The sequence below is a fragment of the Scyliorhinus torazame genome, chromosome 5 (assembly GCF_047496885.1).
Source record: "Scyliorhinus torazame isolate Kashiwa2021f chromosome 5, sScyTor2.1, whole genome shotgun sequence".
Lineage (NCBI taxonomy): Eukaryota > Metazoa > Chordata > Chondrichthyes > Carcharhiniformes > Scyliorhinidae > Scyliorhinus > Scyliorhinus torazame.
In genome coordinates this window covers 127,642,478-127,662,266 of record NC_092711.1, presented here as the reverse complement: position 1 = coordinate 127,662,266, position 19,789 = coordinate 127,642,478, and the positions used below count along the sequence as shown (strand labels likewise).

General features: G+C 44.5%; 1 protein-coding gene and 1 long non-coding RNA gene across 6 annotated transcripts in view; one reads left to right on the top strand and one right to left on the bottom strand.

Annotated features, from left to right (window-relative positions):
* Nucleotides 1-19,789, bottom strand: part of LOC140421794 (uncharacterized) — a 50,863-nt gene that overhangs the window by 9,900 nt on the left and 21,174 nt on the right. For 4 of the 5 annotated variants that reach the window (XR_011947097.1, XR_011947094.1, XR_011947096.1 and 1 more), the window contains exon 2: nucleotides 9,428-9,511. The exons of the other annotated variant lie outside the window; for it this stretch is intronic. The gene's annotated coding sequence lies outside the window, so the exon portion shown is untranslated. The remainder of the gene's footprint in view (nucleotides 1-9,427; nucleotides 9,512-19,789) is intronic. 5 annotated transcript variants of the gene reach the window in all.
* LOC140421872 (uncharacterized) lies at nucleotides 2,266-8,371 on the top strand. The gene is made up of 2 exons (XR_011947146.1): nucleotides 2,266-3,682; nucleotides 6,460-8,371. It is a non-coding gene; the product is annotated as an uncharacterized lncRNA (long non-coding RNA).

The following is a 19,789-nucleotide window of genomic DNA, read 5'->3' as shown; positions in this document are numbered from 1 at the left end:
CGAATGCAACATCGTGCTCACATATGCCCCGACGTCCGCTCCCTCCGCACCTTCAGGAAGACCAAGAATCCTCAGGTTGTTCCTCCTTGCGTTGTTCTCCAGTGCCTCCAACCTTTCCACACATCGTTTCTGATGTGCCTCATGCGTCTCCGTCTTCACCACCAGGCCCTGTATGTCATCCTCATTCTCGGCTGCCTTTGCCTTCACGACCCGAAGCTCCCACTCCTGGGTCTTTTGTTCCTCCTTTAGCCCTTCGATCGCCTGTAGTATCGGGGCCAACAGCTCTTTCTTCATTTCCTTTTTGAGCTCTTCCACACAGCATTTCAAGAACTCTTGTTGTTCAAGGCCCCATGTTAAACTGCAACCTTCCGACGCCATCTTGGTTTTTGCTTGCCTTTCTTGCCGCTGTTCTAAAGGATCCACTGCAATCCGGCCACTTTCTCCTCCTTTTTTCATCCGTATCCAGGGGGGGATTCCCTTCTGGTTTACCGCACAGTGTTTTTAGCCGTCAAAATTGCCGTTGGGGCTCCTATCAAGAGCCCAAAAGTCCGTTTCACCGGGAGCTGCCGAAACGTGCGACTCAGCTGGTCATCGCCGCACCCGGAAGTCACCGCTTTGCATCATCAATAAGACATTGGGACTCAAAGACTAATCCAGTTTGATGGACAAGTTGTCTCCATTCTGAACAATGGGGAACAAGCTCCTCCCACTCATTGAAACATCGCCCTGACAAAGATTACAACCGCGCATGCGCCCTGATGCACATCCAATAAAGATGGCGGCCGGTGACCCGAGCCGAATATGAGGAGCTGCAGCTCCGCTCGATACAAACTGTGTCCCGGAAACTCTTTTCCGAGGATTGCAGCTTACAACAGCTTTACACAACGTTTCCGCCCACTCCCGCGGTCTCTCGCTTCCTCCATATTGTTAAACGTTTCTTACCAATTTCGGGTCTGAAGAAGATGCTCTTCTCCTTCGCCATTACCCACACTGCGCATGCTTCAATCACCGCGGCCCCGCCCCTCATTCACTCCGATTGCTTGGAGGACCAGCCACTCTCAGTCGGTCCTCCACTCCCGCCCCTCCTCTTCCTATTGGTCCGGAGCTGCCGTCAATCACCCGGTCATTGTGACGGTTCCAGATGGTGAGAGTGGCCACAGGCTCAGGCTGACTCGCTGATTATCCAATAATAACAGTGAGAGTCTCAGTGGGACAGTCAGACAATAATAGTGGAGATGGGGCCCAGAGGAGAAACAGTAAAGGATTCACTCACTTTGAGAGTAAAACACGGTGTCTGTTCCAATAAGTCAGGCTGCTGTGTGTGAGTGAACACATCTTTGGATCCAGTGTAGAATCATAGAATCCCTACAGTGCTGAAGGAGGCCATTCGGCCCAGTGAGTCTACAGCGGCCCTCTGAAAGATCATCCTACCTTCGCCAATCCCCCATAATATCCCCGTAACCCCATCCAGGGACAATTTAGCACAGCCAATCCACCTAACCTGCACATAATTGGACTGTGGGAGGAAACCTTCGCAGCCACGGGAAGAATGTGCAAACTCCACACAGACAGTGACCCAAGGTCGGAATCGAACCCAGGTACTTGATGCTTGAGGCAACAGTGCTGACTACCGAGTCACCCCTGTAACTCTGACATGATTAGACAATAACCTGCCTATTATTCCAATTCTGGTGTACGTTACTCTGTCACTATTATTATTAGACAACAGCCTATCTGATATTCCAATTCTGGTGTGTGTTACTCTGTTACTGTTATCATTAGACAATAATAGGAGGGCAAGATGCAAGGTAGCAATGATATTTTGAAGTTTCTGTGTTGCAATGAGTGTCACTGGGTGGTGTGTGATAAAATAGGAATGGAAACATCATGACAAAGGATGGCACGGTGGCAGTGGTTAGCACTGCTGCCTCACGGTGCTGAGGACCAAGGTTCGATCCCGGCCCCGGGCCACTGCCGTGTGGAGTTTGCACATTCTCCCGTGTCTCCGTGGATCTCACCTCCACAACCCAAAGATGCGCAGGCTAGGCGGATTGGCCACTCTTTTGAGGCCCACCAACAAATTAGAACAAGGAAACAAACTTAGGACAAAGTATAAAGGGCCGCTCCAGTTAGGGGCACTGCCCGAACATAACAAAGATCAGCAGAAACTTAAAAACATCTAATGATACTGAAATTAAAGGGGTCAATAAAGCACCCCAACCCCTGCGGTGCCCACCGGGCATGGAAGGCTTTGATGGTGCCCCTGGACACCGCATGCCCCCTTTCTAGGGACACACAGCTGCGAATGTAGCCCAGAAAAGGGGGAAACAGTCTGGTCAGATGACCTGTAGAAGCCAGGTATTTCGTATACAACTCGTATAGGTAAAAGATAGCTGTTTAAGCATAAATATTAAGCCCGAGTTTTAAATACTCATTTAAAAATGAGAATTTTAGCACACATAAATTCAGGTCTTCAATAGATACATGACACAGCATAAAATTCCATCATAGATTATAACAGCACAGTTGCAAGACAATTTGACACTGCTTGTGCTAATTGTCAAGGACAAGGACTGAGTTCCATGGCAACGAGGTGGCAGGAGTCCAATGCAGTTTGTAAGAGCATTGAATCATATATATATTTCACTTAATCTTTCTCGATATGAGGTCTCCATTGTTACATTAGCCAAGCCAGCTTAAAACCAGTCTAATGCTGGTAAAGATGAGCAGAATATCACATTCCATAACATGTAGACATGAAACAATTAAAAGCTGCTGTTGCACATTGAAGATGGATGGCTTGCCATCAAATCAAATGTATTTGAGTCTAACCCAAACCAATTAGGATTATATTGGGGTGTGATTAGATGACTTAAGACAGATGTGAAAGTGTATAACTGAAAAGTTTCCGCCCGCCGTTTTAGTTTTTTTTCTTTTGGGGGTTCTGTCTTTGATTCTGTCAGTCTGTTAGTCTGTGTCAGTGATGTAGTGTACTTTTGACTTTGAGTTTGAGTTTAGCTGAAGATTAGCTCTCTCTCTCTCTTCATGTTTCATTGCCAGACTTTGACCTTTTATAAGTTACTTTCGAGCTGTCTGCCTAAGCAAAAACGATAATGTCTGTAATTCTCTGAAAGCTTCGAATTGCCTTTTAAATTACTTTCAAATTGTAATCAAGCAACTACAAATAAAACAATTCTTTTTGGCACCTGAGAAGTTTTAATTGAAGTTTCTGCTGAGTCCCAGTATTCGCAAAGTGCTACTGGTAACCGAATAGCAGAAATAATATAAATTCCTTCAACTTTACACAGCCGAATAATACTAGGAATCCAACAACTTGGCATAGTCCAGAAATATTACAAATCTTACAACTTGTCGTATTGCGCCAGGACTTTGATTCATCAACTAAGCTTCCCCCAACTTGGCGTAGTTCGGCAAGTTAAGATTCCTTCAAATACAAGATTCCTACAATTGGCGAGCCAGCCAGGAGTTGACATTCTTTCAAATACAAGATTCCAACATTGGCGTAGTCGGCAGCTGGGGGGAGTACTGAGGACGACCTTCGGAGGCCCAGGTGACGACGGAAAGCTTCAAAGATAATCGGAGGAGGTCCGGAACCTTCGGGAAGCTTCGGAGATAGTCGGAGGAGGCCCAGAAGACAGCCGGAACCCACTGCTAGACTAGGGTAAGAAATATCTTTTTCACCCATTAAAAGTCTTAAAGCCGCATCAATCAGTACTTCGACCCTTGAAAAGAACATTTTTTATAGACTGTGTTAAATAAATCAAGTGCCAGTCGTTGAGACTAACGTAGACGTGGCTGGAAGATTAGTCACTGCAGTAACTAAAATAAAACGGGACTAAAAAAAAAAAATTGTCACGGCAGTCAGCGATCAAGAAAATTTATGGCTGATCCAAATCAAAGTGTAGATTCAGAGCCTTTAGCAGGCAGAAAATTACTCCCCACTACATCCAAGGGGGGTGCTGGAATACCAGATGTTTCTGTTGAAGATATGTTGAGGGATTGTAGATCATTGACTCGTAGACAATTTAACCTATGTGAAACCTCAAAAAAAATTGAATCAAAGTATGATATCCCCAGAGGACAGTGGTCCTTCAATAATATCAAGAGAGCATGGGGAAAATGCACACAATTACACGGTGCAGAACGTGTAAAATGGTCCCTGGTAATTACGGGACAGATACACAGTCAGCAAGAGATCATTATTAAAAATAAAAGTGATCATCAGCTTCAGTCCACTAAAGACCAACTAATTGCAGTTGTTAAAGAATTGCAAGATGCAAAATCCAAACTTGAGCATTATGATGAAATTAAAACAGAATTGCAAGTTGCAAAATCCAAACTTGAGCATTATGATGAAATTAAAACAGATTTGCAAAACAAAACCTCTGAACTCCAGCAGTTATCTGTTCAAATCGCAGAATTCCAATTTCAAGTTTTTAAAGTGGAGTCAAAATACCAACAGTTGCAATTAACTACTGAGCGAAGTGATGGTGAGTATAGGTCCACTAAAAACCAACTAATTGCAGTTGTTGAAGAATTGCCAGATGCAAAATCCAAACTTGAGCATTATGATGAAATTAAAACAGATTTGCAAAACAAAACCTCTGAACTCCAGCAGTTATCTTTTCAAATAACAGAATTCCAAAATCAAGTTTTTGAAGTGGAGCCAAAATACCGACAATTGCAATTAAAAACTGAGCGAAGTGAACTTGAAAATTGCAAGTTAATGAAAGAAAGATGTGTTTTAGAAAGAGATGTAAACAACGTAACTGAACACTGCAATTCTTTGACAAACAGGCTTTCTGTGCAGAAAATTGAACAAACACAGAAAGCAGCCCAAGCACCCCACCTAGTGGCACAATCGGCAATTGCACAGCCGAGATCAATTGTCTAGAATAAATTATTTCCTCTGTCAGATGAATCAGATGAAGATAGTGTTCCTACAATACAAAATACTAAAGTAATTCGACTAGCCCCTTTAAAACGCAAATTGGTTAGAGTTGGAAGCAAAAAAATAGAAGAAGATGGTGAAACTATTACTCGAAACATATGTGACCACCAATGGGTCCATGAACAGATTGATCCTTCAAAAATTGACAAATGGTCCAAAGATCTTCCACACCCTAAAAAGGGTGGGATGACCACATGGGATGGAATTCACAGATTACAAGCCATTTACAGTCTCCACCCATTTGATGGAGTACAAATTCTGATTATCATGCTAGGTACTCGTGTAATTTCAACCCTTAGAAATGAAGTAGAAGTTGCCCTTGGAGACGATTTGCAAAATTTAGAAGCTGGTTGGCTAGCAGTCAAGAATTGGCTATTAAAATTTCGCCCCCCCGAGGACCAATTGGTCTAAGATCACATCTTGCATTCAAAAAAATAATGAAGATATTCAGGATTTTGAGGAAAGATTTTTACATATTTGGATGGAATATTCAGGGATGTCATTCGACCAGGAAAATTACACATGGGATGCAAGCACTTTAAGTCCATTAAAAACGGCTTTTATAGCCGGTGTTAAACCTGAAGTTTCTGCTGTCTTGAATTTGGTTTTACCAGCTTGGGCCACAGCTGGCACATACCGAGACATAGTTGACCGATGCATTCAGATAGATCGTGGTTTGCACAATCATGCAACTTTTAACACTGCAGCTGCACAAATGCAGTCTATGGCTCAAATCCAGCCCATGTTACCTGCTGCTCCAGCGGCGGCTGTTGCAGCACCTGCAGCAATTTCACCACCAGCGCCAGAGCAAACATGTACCCTTGCTCCATTAAAATCATGTAAGAAAATACCACAATGTCTTTTCTGTGGTAGAGTAGGACACTGGATGGCAAAATGCTATCATAAACAACGGATGGATTCGAGAGATGATAATGAAGTAGACAATGTTCACTACAATACATCTCCACCTCGTGGACAACCATGTAACAAGTACCAACAAGACACACCCAGTATGGCTTCTGGTCCGCACCACTGGCTAAGCAACTACAACCATGGTTTGCTTTTACAGTTAATCAACAACAGTATCATAATAGCCCAACTGTTTACCACATGGCTTTACAGAATCATCTCAGGCAACTGCCTGTTCGGCCTTCCACCATTATCCAATATGAAGATGATGTTCTGATAACCTCTATCAATAAAGATGATCATGACAAAGATTTACGGATGGTCTTGAACCACCTCAGTGCTAATAGTCACAAAGCTAGCTTTGCCAAAACACAAATTGCCCAGAAAGAAGATGTTTACTTGGGACAGGAAATTTCCAAAGGAAAAAGGGAACTTACTCAGAACAGAACGGCTGCCATCAAAGCAGCTAAAGAACCCTCAATGTATCGCTAAAAAGTCGTAGAACTGTCAACTTAAGAAAACTGTCATTATTCTGAACGTTGCTTTATTAATTTAAAGAAATTAACATATCTTGTTAGCTGTGTTTCCTTTAACAGAACCGACAAATTCATCTACAGAAAATCAAGATACAGCACAAGATTGGTTCAGTTATATATTTAATAAGTTATTGTATTTGATATTTTAAAATAAATGTTTAAAATTAGTCTGGAAATTAAAACTTCAAACAATGTGGAAGCTGGTTTTTAAAAAAAACTCAAATCTATATTCCAAAAGAACAGATTGTTCAAAAACATTTGATAACGGGAATTTGGCAGCAATCCAACTTTTACTCACAGTCCATTTGAGTGATCAAAAAAAAGTTTAGAGATGCGAATGGCATCATTCCAAGCTATACGCCTCTTTTTGTCTCTGTAAGAAAATGAACCCTTTCAACAAGCTTTTGTGTATAATCCAGAGGATGTCAATTTTGATCATCATTTTACCATTTATTACTAGATCATATGTTCAACTTTTATTGTATAATCATTTTATTTGTATGCATGAAGTTATTATTAATTGTTTATTGCTGAATTATGTAATCATGATATCAATTTTCAATCAGTATATCAATGTTAAGATCTGTAAAATGTTAACCGTAGTATTACAAAATCGAATGGCACCTGACTATGTGCTAGCTGAAAAAGGTGGCACCTGCGCCCTGATTGGTGCAGAGTGTTGAACTTTCATTCCCGATAACTCTAAAGAAGTTAAAGATTTGGCATTACATATCCAAAAAGAAATCAAAAAACTTGATCCACCCCAATTTATCTCTCTCTGGGATAAAATTTGTGGGTGGTTTTGACACACTGGATGGAATGTCCAGAATAAGAATAATCCTATTCTCCTGTGTAGCTGTATTCATCATTTACATAACATACCAATGTGATCAAATTTGATTAATTTATTAATTATAATAATTATTTTGAAATGCCTGTTGCAATGTTAAGTGTCCATTCTATTGTTTAAAACTGTAATGACAATATGAATGAGTTATTCTTTGCGCTTTTACCTATCCTATTGCATTAATGATGTATTTTATCTTATGGTGATATATCTCACTTAATTTTTCGATTCATCAAAGGGCCGACTGTAGAAGCCAGGTATTTTGAATACAACTAGTATAGGTAAAAGATAGCTGTTTAAGCATAAATATTAAGCCCTAGTTTTAAATACTCATTTAAAAATGAGAATTTTAGCACACATAAATTCAGGTCTTCAATAGATACATGAAACAGCATAAAATTCCATCATAGATTATAACAGCACAGTTGCAAGACAATTTGAGACTGCTTGTGCTAATTGTCAAGGACAAGGACTGAGTTCCATGGCAACGAGGTGGCAGGAGTCCAATGCAGTTTGTAAAGCATTGAATCATATATATATTTCACTCAATCTTTCTCGATATGAAGTCTCCATTGTTACATTAGCCAAGCCATCTTAAAACCAGTCTATTGCTGGTAAAGATTAGCAGAATATCACATTCCATAACATGTAGACATGAAACAATTAAAAGCTGATGTTGCACATTGAAGATGGATGGCTTGCCATCAAATCAAATGTGTTTGAGTCTAACCCAAACCAATTAGGATTATATTGGGGTGTGATTAGATGACTTAAGACAGATATGAAAGTGTATAACTGAAAAGTTTCCGCCCGCCATTTTAGTTTTTTTTCTTTTGGGGGTTCTGTCTTTGATTCTGTCAGTCTGTTTCAGTGATGTTAGTCCACTTTTGACTTTGAGTTTGAATTTAGCTGAAGATTAGCTCTCTCTCTCTCTTCATGTTTCATTGCCAGACTTTGACCTTTTAAAAGTTACTTTCGAGCTGTCTGCCTAAGCAAAAAAGATAATGTCTGTAATTCTCTGAAAGCTTCGAATTGTCTACGAATTGCCTTTTAAATGACTTTCAAATTGTAATCAAGCAACGACAAATAAAACAATTCTTTTTGGCACCTGAGAAGTTTTAACTGAAGTTTCTGCTGAGTTCCAGTATTCGCAAAGTGCTACTGATAACCGAATAGCAGAAATAATATAAATTCCTTCGACTTTACACAGTCGAATAATACTAGGAATCCAACAACTTGGCATAGTACAGAAATATTACAAATCTTACAACTTGTCGTATTGCGCCAGGACTTTGATTCATCAACTAAGCTTCCCCCAACTTGGCGTAGTTCGGCAAGTTAAGATTCCTCCAAATACAAGATTCCTACAATTGGCGAGCCAGCCAGGAGTTAACATTCTTTCAAATACAAGATTCCAACATTGACCCCCTCGATCGCCCGCCGCCTGGACCTATAAATGACGCGCTTCGCGAAGCCCAGAAGCAGGTTCACAAGGAGGTAAGTGGCGCTGGTTCGCGAGGTCTTCGGCCCAAGTAGGACTCAGCAAAAACACAGTCCGTGCTCCCACCTTGGAATGACCACCCAATGGAATCCACCTCCTCCCTGCTGGTGTGTGGGCTCTTCAGTCCGGGAGGGGGCTCAGCAAACACACTGCCCACTCGATCCCTCTGCCCTGGAACAAGCACACCGGATAGAATAAGGAGGGTTTTGTCCTTGCTGAAGGTAGATGTTATCAGTTGGGAAGACTGGGTCGGCCCCTCAACCCGGGAGGGGCCCAGCAAACAAGCAGTCCAAAGGGTTTTACTCCCATCTTGTTTTTGAAGTTACATCCTTGTTGTTGACCATCTCTCCTCTCTCCATCCTTCTCTCCCCTCTCCTTCCTTCTCCCCCCTCTCCTTCCTTCTCTCCCCTCTCCTTCCTTCTCTCCCCTCACCTTCCTCCAGGCAGCTCAGCAGCAACCAGCACTGGACTCAGGCAACAAACTGAGCAACAGCAATAGAGAGAAAGAGAGAGAGCAGCAACCACTCTTCACCACAGCAACAACCTCACAACAGCAAAGTCTGTACTGGGAGCCAGCTTCGGATTGGCTATGCTAAATTGCCACTTAATTAGAAACAAATAATTGGGTACTCTAAATTTATAATTAATAATAATAACACTCACCTCTGTCACAATTTTGGTGTTTTCAAGTTTACAATCTCCTGCTGCAACCTTCGGCTGGAAAGATATCTGAAACTTTGGAAGCAGCTGTAAAAGGAAATTACAATGGTCAGAAATGTTTTCGAGGTTAGAAATTAAGATCAAACATTTATGTTGGTTTGAGTTTGCTGGGTGTAAATCCTCCCCTAACCCCCGGTAAAAGGAGTTTCCAAAATCCATCACTCTTTGAGTCCAGGATAGAAGTTCCAAACATTCTCTTCCCTTGTTGCCAGTCCCAGGATTATTTAATGCAGGTTATACTTGCTTTGGAGGCAGTTCAGTGAAGTTTCACTAGTCTGATTCCTGGGATGGGAGAGTTTGTTTTATGGAGCAAGATTGAGCCTGATTGGTCTGTACCCGATGGAGTTTAGAAGAATGAGAGATGATCTTATTGAAACATCCTGAGGGGTTTTGATGAAAGAATATTTTCCCACGTGGGGATTCAAGAACTGAGGGGGACAGTTTAAAGATAAGAGTTCTCCAATTTGACACTGAGATAAGGAGAAATGTCTTCCCTCAGAGGGTCATCAGTCTGGATAAAAGCAAATTACTGCGGATGCTGGAATCTGAAACAAAACAGTAAATACTGGACAATCTCAGCAGGTCTGACAGTATCTGTGGAGAGAAAAGGGAGCTAACGTTTTGAGCCTGGATGACTCTTTATCAAAGCTGAGTTTGTGGAATTCTCTTTCCCAGAGAGCAGTGGCGCTGGGTCACTGAATATACTCAAAGCTGAGTTTGTCTTTCTGTATCTACTGGGGAGTCAAAGACGTGCTTGTTAGGAGAATTGAACATTCACCTGAACAGGCGCCGGAGTGTGGCGACTTGGAGATTTCACAATAACTTCATTGCAATGTTAATGTAAGCCTAATTATGACAATAAAGATTATTATTATTTTTTATTGATGTTCTTGGAAAATATTGACCTTTATATTTTAATTGATAATTTACTTTTGTAATGGAGGTGTCACTGTGAAGAATGTGTCAGTCAGTAAGGATTGTCAGTGAGGATTGATCAGCATTTTCTAATTGGAGATGTTAATCAGAGGAAGCGTTCAGACACTGAATTGTAGAGTGTTTTTACAAAAACAACTGAGAACTGAAGTAAAAATTCATAATTTTATTGTTCACCGGTTTCTTTGGGAGTTCTTAAATCGAAGGATAAGATCACAGATGATGATTTAAAAAGGGACCCTGCCATCACAAAAACCAACATATATCTGGAAGATTAAACTCCAGCCAGTTAACGTTAGGATGAAAGTAAATAATAATAATCTTTATTGTCACATAGAGGCTTACATTAACACTGCAATGAAGTTACTGTGAAATGCCCGTCGCCACATTTTGGCGCCTGTTCAGGGACAAGGAGGGAGAATTCAGAATGTCCAAATTGCCTTACACTACATCTTTCGGGATTTGTGGGAGGAAACCGGAGCACCCGGAGGAAACCTGCGCAGACACAGGGAGAACATGCAGACTCCGCACAGTGACCCAAGTCGGGAATCGATCCTGGGACCCTGGCGCTGTGAAGCATTAAGGAGCACTCAGGGAGCATTAAGGTTCAGACAGGATAATACCATGGAACAATATCGAAATAACAGAAATATTAAATAATTACTTTGCATCATTGTTTCCCAGGGGATAGAACAGAACATTGAATGATGAGGTGATTATTGATTACACTAATCAAACTCAAAAGGGAAAAAGCCCCTGATCTGAATGGATTACATCCACGTATTTTAAAAGATTTGCAGGGAGAGACATTACTGCTCATATCTAATAATTCATTAAAAAGGTTCAGTTCTAAAAGATTGGCAGCTCAGTAATGTAATTCCTATAATTAAAATGGTGGACAGAACATGCCCAGGAAATTATGAAACAATTAGCTTCAAATTGGTAAATAATCGAATCCTGAGTAAAGGAGGGAATTTTTAAAATCTGGAAAAGATAAACATAACAATGAATAATCAATATGGATTTCAAATGGGAAAATCTTGTCTGACCAAAGCTATGTGTTTTGCTGCTTGTGCGTGTGCTGCTTATCATTAGGTGTAAGAAACCTTCCTCCCCAATGTGGTTGCTGACAATTCCATTGATTTGAATGGTACGATTAGAGTCAGAGAGTTTTTCCAGGAGTGAAAGAGGCGCTTTAACCCATCGGGTCTCCACCAGCCATCAAGCACCTATTTACTCAAATCCCATTTTCTAGCACTTAGTCCGTAGCCTGTTCAGAATTTCTATCCTGGACTGACAGTGATGGCTGTTGTAAACTCCTTTTACAGGGGGTTAGAATTGGAGAATTTACACACAACAAACTGAACCCAACAGAAAGATTTGTCTTTTTGTGATTTCTATCCTGCATTGCCAGTGATGACTTTTGTAACATGAGAGATTACAGCTCTCAGGAAAGATTAAATGGAGAGGGGCCTTTTTTCTATCGAAAACAACAAATTAAGCAGTGGCCTGATAAAACTCTTTAAAATTATCAGTAGTTTCAAGCGGAGCGATGTGAGAGAGTCCAAAATCAGTGACCATCTATAAACAACAAGTCATAAACACAAGATAGTTACGAATAAATCCAAGGGGGCAATTTGGACAAATTTATTTACTCACAGGTTTAGAATGTGCAACTCATTACCATGGAAAGGAGTTGAGGAAAGTGCTGAGATGTTTTCAAAAGGAAACGGGACAAGCACATGAGAAAATGGAATCAAAAATCAGCTGAAAGGCTGAGATTTGATCGGTGTGACAGTCGGAGATGTGTGCCGAGTACTGACAGCAGCAGAATCTGTGACTGAATGGACTGTTTGTGTCTTATATATTCACAGTATTTCAATGTAATCTCCTTTTACAGAATATTTGCAGATGCAAACATCATGCAAACATTCCACTAACAGCCTCCCCGAACAGGCGCCGGAATGTGGCGACTAGGGGCTTTTCACAGTAACTTCATTTGAAGCCTACTTGTGACAATAAGCGATTTTCATTTTTCATTTCATTTCATGTCGAGATCTGACAGTCACTTGATTCATCAGGACCGGCCTTTCAACGTCGAAGGAAAAATGTTTGTCTGTTTTGTCTTTCGGAAAAATATTCAAAAATCATTGTTATTGGAAAAGCACCGAGACACAGACATCTAAGTAATTTTCCACAGTTAGCTGGAACTGAGCTTTAACCAATCACACAGCATGAAATTAAATTGCAGCATTTACGTCAGGGAGACACCGTACTCAGGCTTCAACTGATGATCCAAGTTGGAGAGACATAAGGACATTCGCACCGAAGGAATCAAGAAGCAGCAATAGGACATTCAGCCCTGTGAGCCTGTTCCACCATTTAATAACATCACGGCTGATCTGATAGTGACTCAAATCTGCATCCCACCTACACCTGATAACCTGTCAATAACCATGGAGAAACCGTGGAAATGTGGGGACTGTGGGATGGGATTCAATTACCCGTCTGAATTGGAAACTCATCAACGTATTCACACTGGGGAGAGGCCATTTACCTGCTCCGCGTGTGGGAAGGGATTCACTCGGTCATCATACCTCCTGACACACCAACTTGTTCATACTGATCAGAGACCGTTTAAATGTGCTGACTGTGAGAAGAGCATAAAAGCAGAAAAGATTTACTGTTACATCAACGCACTCACACTGGGGAGAGGCCGTTCGCCTGTTTGGAATGTGGGAAGGGATTTAATGATTTGTCAAACCTCCGGTCTCACCATCAGGTTTACTCTGACCAGAGACCATATAAATGTGCTGACTGTGAGAAGAGCTTTAAAAGCAGAAAGTATTTACTGACACATCAATGCACTCACACTGGGGAGAGGCCATTCACCTGCTCCGTGTGTGGGAAGGGATTCATGTGTTCATCCCAGCTTCTGCAACACCAGCGAGTTCACACTGGACAGAGACCGTACACGACCCCTTTTGGAGTATTATGAGCCATTTTGGGCCCCGTATCTAAGGAAGGATGTGTTGGCCTTGGAAAAGGTCCAGAGGAGGTTTACAAGAATGATCCCTGGAGTGAAGAGCTTGTCGTATGAGGAACGGTTGAGGACTCTGGGTCTGTACTCATTGGAGTTTAGAAGGATATGGGGATATCTTATTGAAACTTACGGGATACTGCGAGGCCTGGGTAGAGTGGACATGGAGAAGATGTTTCCACTTGTGGGAAAAACTAGAAGCAGAGGACACAATCTCAGACTAAAGGCAATCCTTTAAAACAGAGTAAGAAGTCTTACAACACCAAGTTAAAGTCCAGCAGGCTTGTTTAGACTCACTAGCTTTAGGGGCACAGTTCCTTCCTCAGATGATGAGGAGGAATTAAAACAGATGAGGAGGAATTTCTTCAGCCAGAGGGTGATGAATCTGTGGAACTCTTTGCCCAGAAGGCCATGGAGGCCAAATCACTGAGTGTCTTTAAGATATAGATAGGTTCTTGATTAATAAGGGGATCAGGGGTTATGGGGAGAATGGAGATGAGAGAAATATCAGCCATGATGGAATGGCGGAGCAGATTTGATGGACTGAGTGGCCTAATTCTGCTCCTATGTCTTATGATGTGAAGAAAAACATTCTGTGCTGCATGTGGGATCACGAATGCACTGCTCGAAAATGTGGTGGAGGCAGATTCAATTGATGCCTTGAAAAGAAAATTGGACAACTATCTGTTACTGTCAAATCAGCCATGACCTTATTAAATGGTGGAGCAGACTGGGCTGAATAACCAACTCCAGCTCCTTGCTCATCTGTTCGTATCTTTTGAGGAGAAAAATATCTGCAGAGTTCAGGGCCAATGACAGCGGATTATGTCTGATGCAGAAAGTTCGCACAGAGACAAGTTGTTGAGTGCCTTTGTTTTGTGCTGTCACCTTTCTATGCCACTGTGTTATGAGGGAAATGCAGTACACCAATGCAAGAGAGGCAGATTGCTCCCTCGATATGGATTGGATTGGTTTATTGTCACGTGCACCGAGGTACAGTGAAAAGTATTATTCTGCGAGCAGTTCAAACAGATCATTTTGTACATGAAAAGAAAGTAAACTAAAAGAAAATACATAATAGGGCAACATAAGGTACACAATGTAAATATATGGACAAAGGCATTGAGTGAAGCATACAGGAGTGTAGTATTAATCAGGTCAGTCCATAATAGGGTCGTTTAGGGGTCTGGTAATAGCAGGGACGAAGCTGTTTTCAATCTGTTCGTGCGTGTTCTCAGACTTTTGTATCTCCTGCCCGATGGAAGAAGTTGGAAGAGTGAGTAAGCTTGGTGGGAGGGGTCTTTAATTATGCTACCCGCTTTCCCCTGGCAGCGGGAGATGTGGATAGAGCCAGTGGATGGGAGGCAGGTTTGTGTGATGGACTGGGCTGTATTCACTACTCTCTGAGGTTTCTTGCGGTCTTGGGCCGAGCAGTTGCCATACCAGGCTGTGATGCAGCCCGATAGGATGCTTTCTATGGTGCATCTGTAAACGTTGGTAAGAGTCAGTGTGGACATGCCAAATTTCTTTAGTTTCCTGAAGACGTATAGGCGCTGTTGTGCTTTCTTGGTGGTAGCGTCGATGTGGGTGGATCAGGACAGATTTTTGGTGATGGAAACCCTGTGCCCCAGTGCCGGAGAGGCTGGTTGTTGGGCAGTGTGAGCTGATCATGGCTGGATAAAGACTAAGGCAGATGTCAAGACCCTTGGAGTGAAAACAGGTCTGGAGGAAATGGGTCAAAAAACCTGGGGAGTTGCATCTTGCATGAATCGGGAGTGTGATCCAGTCACAATTATGAACAGTAAACTAAACCTATCACTGGTTTGGTGAGATGATTTACCGTGTCCCAGGTGTTGTAAATACTGTACATAATGTAGATCAGCCTGCTTGCTGCCCATGTCTAAGTGATATCAGAATAATGTGCTTCTGTATTAAATAAAGTATCCAAACCTCTCATTGTGCTTCATGCCCAGCATCTTGCCTAACTGTGGATCTTCTGTTTTGCGGACTGGGAAAAGAATCTTCTTGTTTACTAATTGCTCTATGGCGGCTGTGTTACCCAGAATCCCCCACGCTGCAGAAAGTTCCCGATCAGTGAGTGTACGAGGCCAGTGCGCAGGTGCAGTGTGAGTGTGTGCTCTGAGCATGCTCAGTGTCAGTCATGGTGAGAGAGTGAGGAGGAGCTGGGTTGAACACAACAGTGAGCTGTACCCCTGTGAGAAGGGCATCTCCCAGTCTCTGTTTGACTCTCCTGCAGCTTCCTGTCATGGTTGAGTTGGACAAGGAACTCTCATCATTTGAGCTGGAAAAGTCCATTGATTGCTGAGCAAGCAGAAAGGTGCCGGGCAAGGATGGAATTCCAGCTGAACTGCTCACACACAGAAAGTCCCATCAACTGTCCCACCTTCCTGCCCTCCCCTTTTGGGCTGTGAGACTGGTCCACAGACCACGTGTGATGCAATAAAAACAGCAGTGACAGAGGAGACAGCATCACCTACAGGGACATCTCACTCCTTAGAGTCAGGGGAAGACCTTCACTTGGGTGATGTTTAAAAGATTCATCTACTTGCCGACTGAGTTTATCCAGAAGCACAGTGCGGTTTCTGTGCTGACAGATCTACAGTGAACATGATCATCTCCACACACCAGCTACTAGAGAAGTGAACAATTGGGATTTGATCTAAAGTATGAGTGCTGAGAAAGTGAAATGTTCTGATTACTGAGTGAAAGTAAACCTTTCAGTGCGTATCACAATTTACTGGTACAATTGGAAAAGGCACCAAAACGTTTCAATCTCTGAAGATAAACTTCAGCCTTGAAGTTATGTTTCGGAGCTCACAAGCTGTGGGAAGCTTTGCGAATGTTTCCTCTTCCCTTTTGTAAACAAGCGGAGAAGTTAACCCTTTCCCCTGACAGCACGACAATGATTTGAAATGAAGACTTTGACTTTTAAAGATTTGGCTTCATCCCATTTGTTGGGGTCATATTCCCGTGCAAATCATCAGGGGCGGGTTGGAAATTTGCCGGAACATTTTTCTTTATAATCCTAATCTTTATTGTCACAAGTAGTCTTTCATTAACACTGCAATGAAGTTACCGTGAAAAGCCCCTAGTCAGCACATTCCAGAGCCTGTTCAGGTACACAGAGGGAGAATTCAGAATTGTCATGTGAGAGTACCTTTAAGGACTTCCGGTTGCGGTGATGACCAGCTAAGCCGCACGTTTCGGCGGCTCCAGCTTAAACGGACCTTCGGGCTCTTTTAAGAGCCCCAACGGGAAATTATTTTTCGACGAAACCCGGTGTGGGGTGAGGCAACAGGGAGTCCCCCCCAGTGGGAAAGAAAAATATCGGCGGCGGCGGCCAGATCTCGGAGAATCCTCGAGGGCAGCGGCAGAAGAAAGAAAGGAGAAAGGTGGCATCGGAGGGAGCCCAGGCGACATGGGGACCGGACCAGAACGAATTTTTAAGACTGTGTGTGGAGCTGCTAAAAAAGGAGGTGCTGGCCCCGATGCTACAGGCAATCGAGGGGCTTAAAGAGACACAAAAGGCCCAGGAGATAGAGCTCCATGTGGTGGAGCAGAAGGTAACGGACAACGAGGACGAGATCCTGGGCCTAGCGGTCAAAATGCAGACGCACGAGGCACTCCATAAGAAGTGCATCGAAAGGATTGAAGTCCTGGAAAATAGATCAAGGAGAAAGAACCTCCGGATCCTGGGTCTCCCCGAGAGAGTGGAAGGAGCTGGCGGCGGGGCTTACGCGAGCACGATGCTACGCTCGCTAATGGGAGCTGAGGCCCCCTCGGGCCCCTTGGAAGTGGAAGGGGCTCATCGGGTCCCTGCGAGGAGACCAAAGGCGGGAGAACCACCTAGGGCGACGATCGTGCGATTTCATCGCTTCAATGACAGAGAGGCGGTTCTGAGATGGGCCAAGAAGGTACGAAGTAGCAGATGGGAGAATGCGGTGATACGAGTGTATCAGGATTGGAGTGCGGAGGTGGCGAGAAGGAGGGCGAGTTTCAATCGAGCCAAGGAGGTGCTGCATAAGAAGAAAGTGAAGTTCGGGATGTTGCAGCCGGCGCGATTGTGGGTCATGCACCAGGATAGACATTACTATTTTGAAACGTCAGAAGAAGCATGGACCTTCATTCTAAAAGAGAAACTGGACCAGAACTGAGGGACTGATGTTGGAGGGGAAACGACAATGCTGATGTATAGAGGTGTAAATTGGGGAGGTGGGGGGGACACTGAGAAATGTGGGCGCCGGTGGGGGGGGGGGGAAGAAGAGACACAGGCGGGGGATGGGGAATGGGAACGGGGTGGTAGGGGAGCTGCGCCATGGGGGACGGGATGGTTCTAGAAAGCGCGGGGTTTCTTTTTCTTTTCCCGTGCCAGAGAGATGATGGCGGGAAGATAGGCGCAAGGAGGATGGGAGTTCCTCACACGGGGGGGGGGGGGTGTCAAGGAGAGAGCGGGAGAAGCCGGGGTCAGTTGAAGTCAGCTGACTTTCGGAAGCAATATGGGGGGGGGGGGGGGGGAGTAACCATGCTAGATGGGGATCTAGCGGGGGGGTGGGGGAACAGGGGGGACACGGACGGGACAGGGAGGGGGGGGGAACAACTGGGTTGCTGCTGCGGAGATCGAAAGGGAGCTGGTAAGAGAAAAGGTGGTCGGGGCGGGAATGCGCCGCCTGGGGGACGGGTGGGTGCGCGGGACCGGGACGTGGTACTGGCCCAGAGAGGGTGATGGCTAGTCGACAGGGGATGGGGGCGGGCAGCCCCCCAGTCCGGCTGATCACGTGGCACGTGAGAGGCCTAAATGGGCCTATTAAGAGGGCCCGAGTGTTCGCGCACTTAAAGGGACTGAAGGCAGACGTGGCTATGCTTCAAGAGACGCATCTGAAGGTGGCGGACCAGGTTAGGTTAAGGAAAGGATGGGTGGGACAGGTGTTCCACTCAGGGCTGGACGCAAAGAATAGAGGGGTGGCCATATTGGTGGGGAAACGGGTGTCGTTCGAGGCTAGGAACATTGTAGCGGACAGCGGGGGCAGATATGTGATGGTGAGTGGCAGACTGCAGGTAATGGAGGTCGTGCTGGTCAACGTATATGCCCCGAACTGGTCTGATGCAGGATTTATGAAGCGGATGCTGGGACGTATCCCGGACCTGGAGGTAGGAAACCTGGTAATGGTGGGGGGACTTCAACACCATGCTAGACCCAGGGTTAGATAGATCTAGATCCAGGACCGGAAGAAGGCCGGCAGCAGCCAAGGTGCTTAGGGGGTTTATGGACCAAATGGGGGGAGTGGATCCGTGGAGATTTGCTAGGCCGCTGGCCAAAGAGTTCTCCTTTTTCTCCCATGTCCATAAGGTATACTCCCGGATAGATTTCTTCGTTTTGGGAAGGTCACTGATTTCGAGGGTGGAAGGAACGGAGTACTCGGCCATAGCTGTTTCAGACCATGCCCCACATTGGGTGGATCTGAAACTAGGAGAGGGAACAGCGCCCACTCTGGCGACTGGATGTGGGATTATTGGCGGATGAGGGAGTCTGCGGAAGGGTGCGGGGGTGTATCGAAAGGTACCTGGAGGTCAACGATGATGGGGAGGTCCGAGTGGGGGTAGTATGGGAAGCGCTGAAGGCGGTGGTCAGGGGAGAGTTGATCTCCATCAGGGCTCACAAGGGGAAAACAGAGGCCAAAGAGAGGGAAAGATTACTGGGGGAGATTTTGAGTGTGGATAAAAGATATGCGGAGGCCCCGGACGAAGGACTATATAGGGTGAGGCGAAGACTCCAGACGGAGTTTGACCTGCTGACCACAGGGAAGGCAGAGGCACAGTGGAGGAAGGCACAGGGGATGAGATATGAATATGGGGAAAAGGCGAGTCGCCTGTTGGCCCACCAGCTTTGAAAGAGGACAGCGGCGAGAGAAATAGGGGGAGTTAGGGATGAAACGGGAACCACGGTGCGGAGAGCAGGGAAGGTAAATGAGGTGTTCAAGACCTTTTATGAGAGGTTATATAGGTACCAACCCCCGGAGGGAAAAGAGGGGATGCAGCAGTTTCTGGACCAACTAACAATCCCAAGGGTGGAGGAGCAGGAGGTGGCAGGCCTGGGGGCGCCAATTGGGGTGGACGAGGTGACCAAAGGGCTGGGGAACATGCAGGCAGGGAAGGCCCCGGGACCGGACGGGTTCCCGGTGGAATTTTATTGGAAATATGTGGACTTGTTGGCCCCGCTGCTGGTAAGAACCTTTAACGAGGCCAGAGAAGGGGGGACGATATCACTAATCCTGAAGCGAGATAAAGACCCGCTGCAATGCGGGTCTTATAGG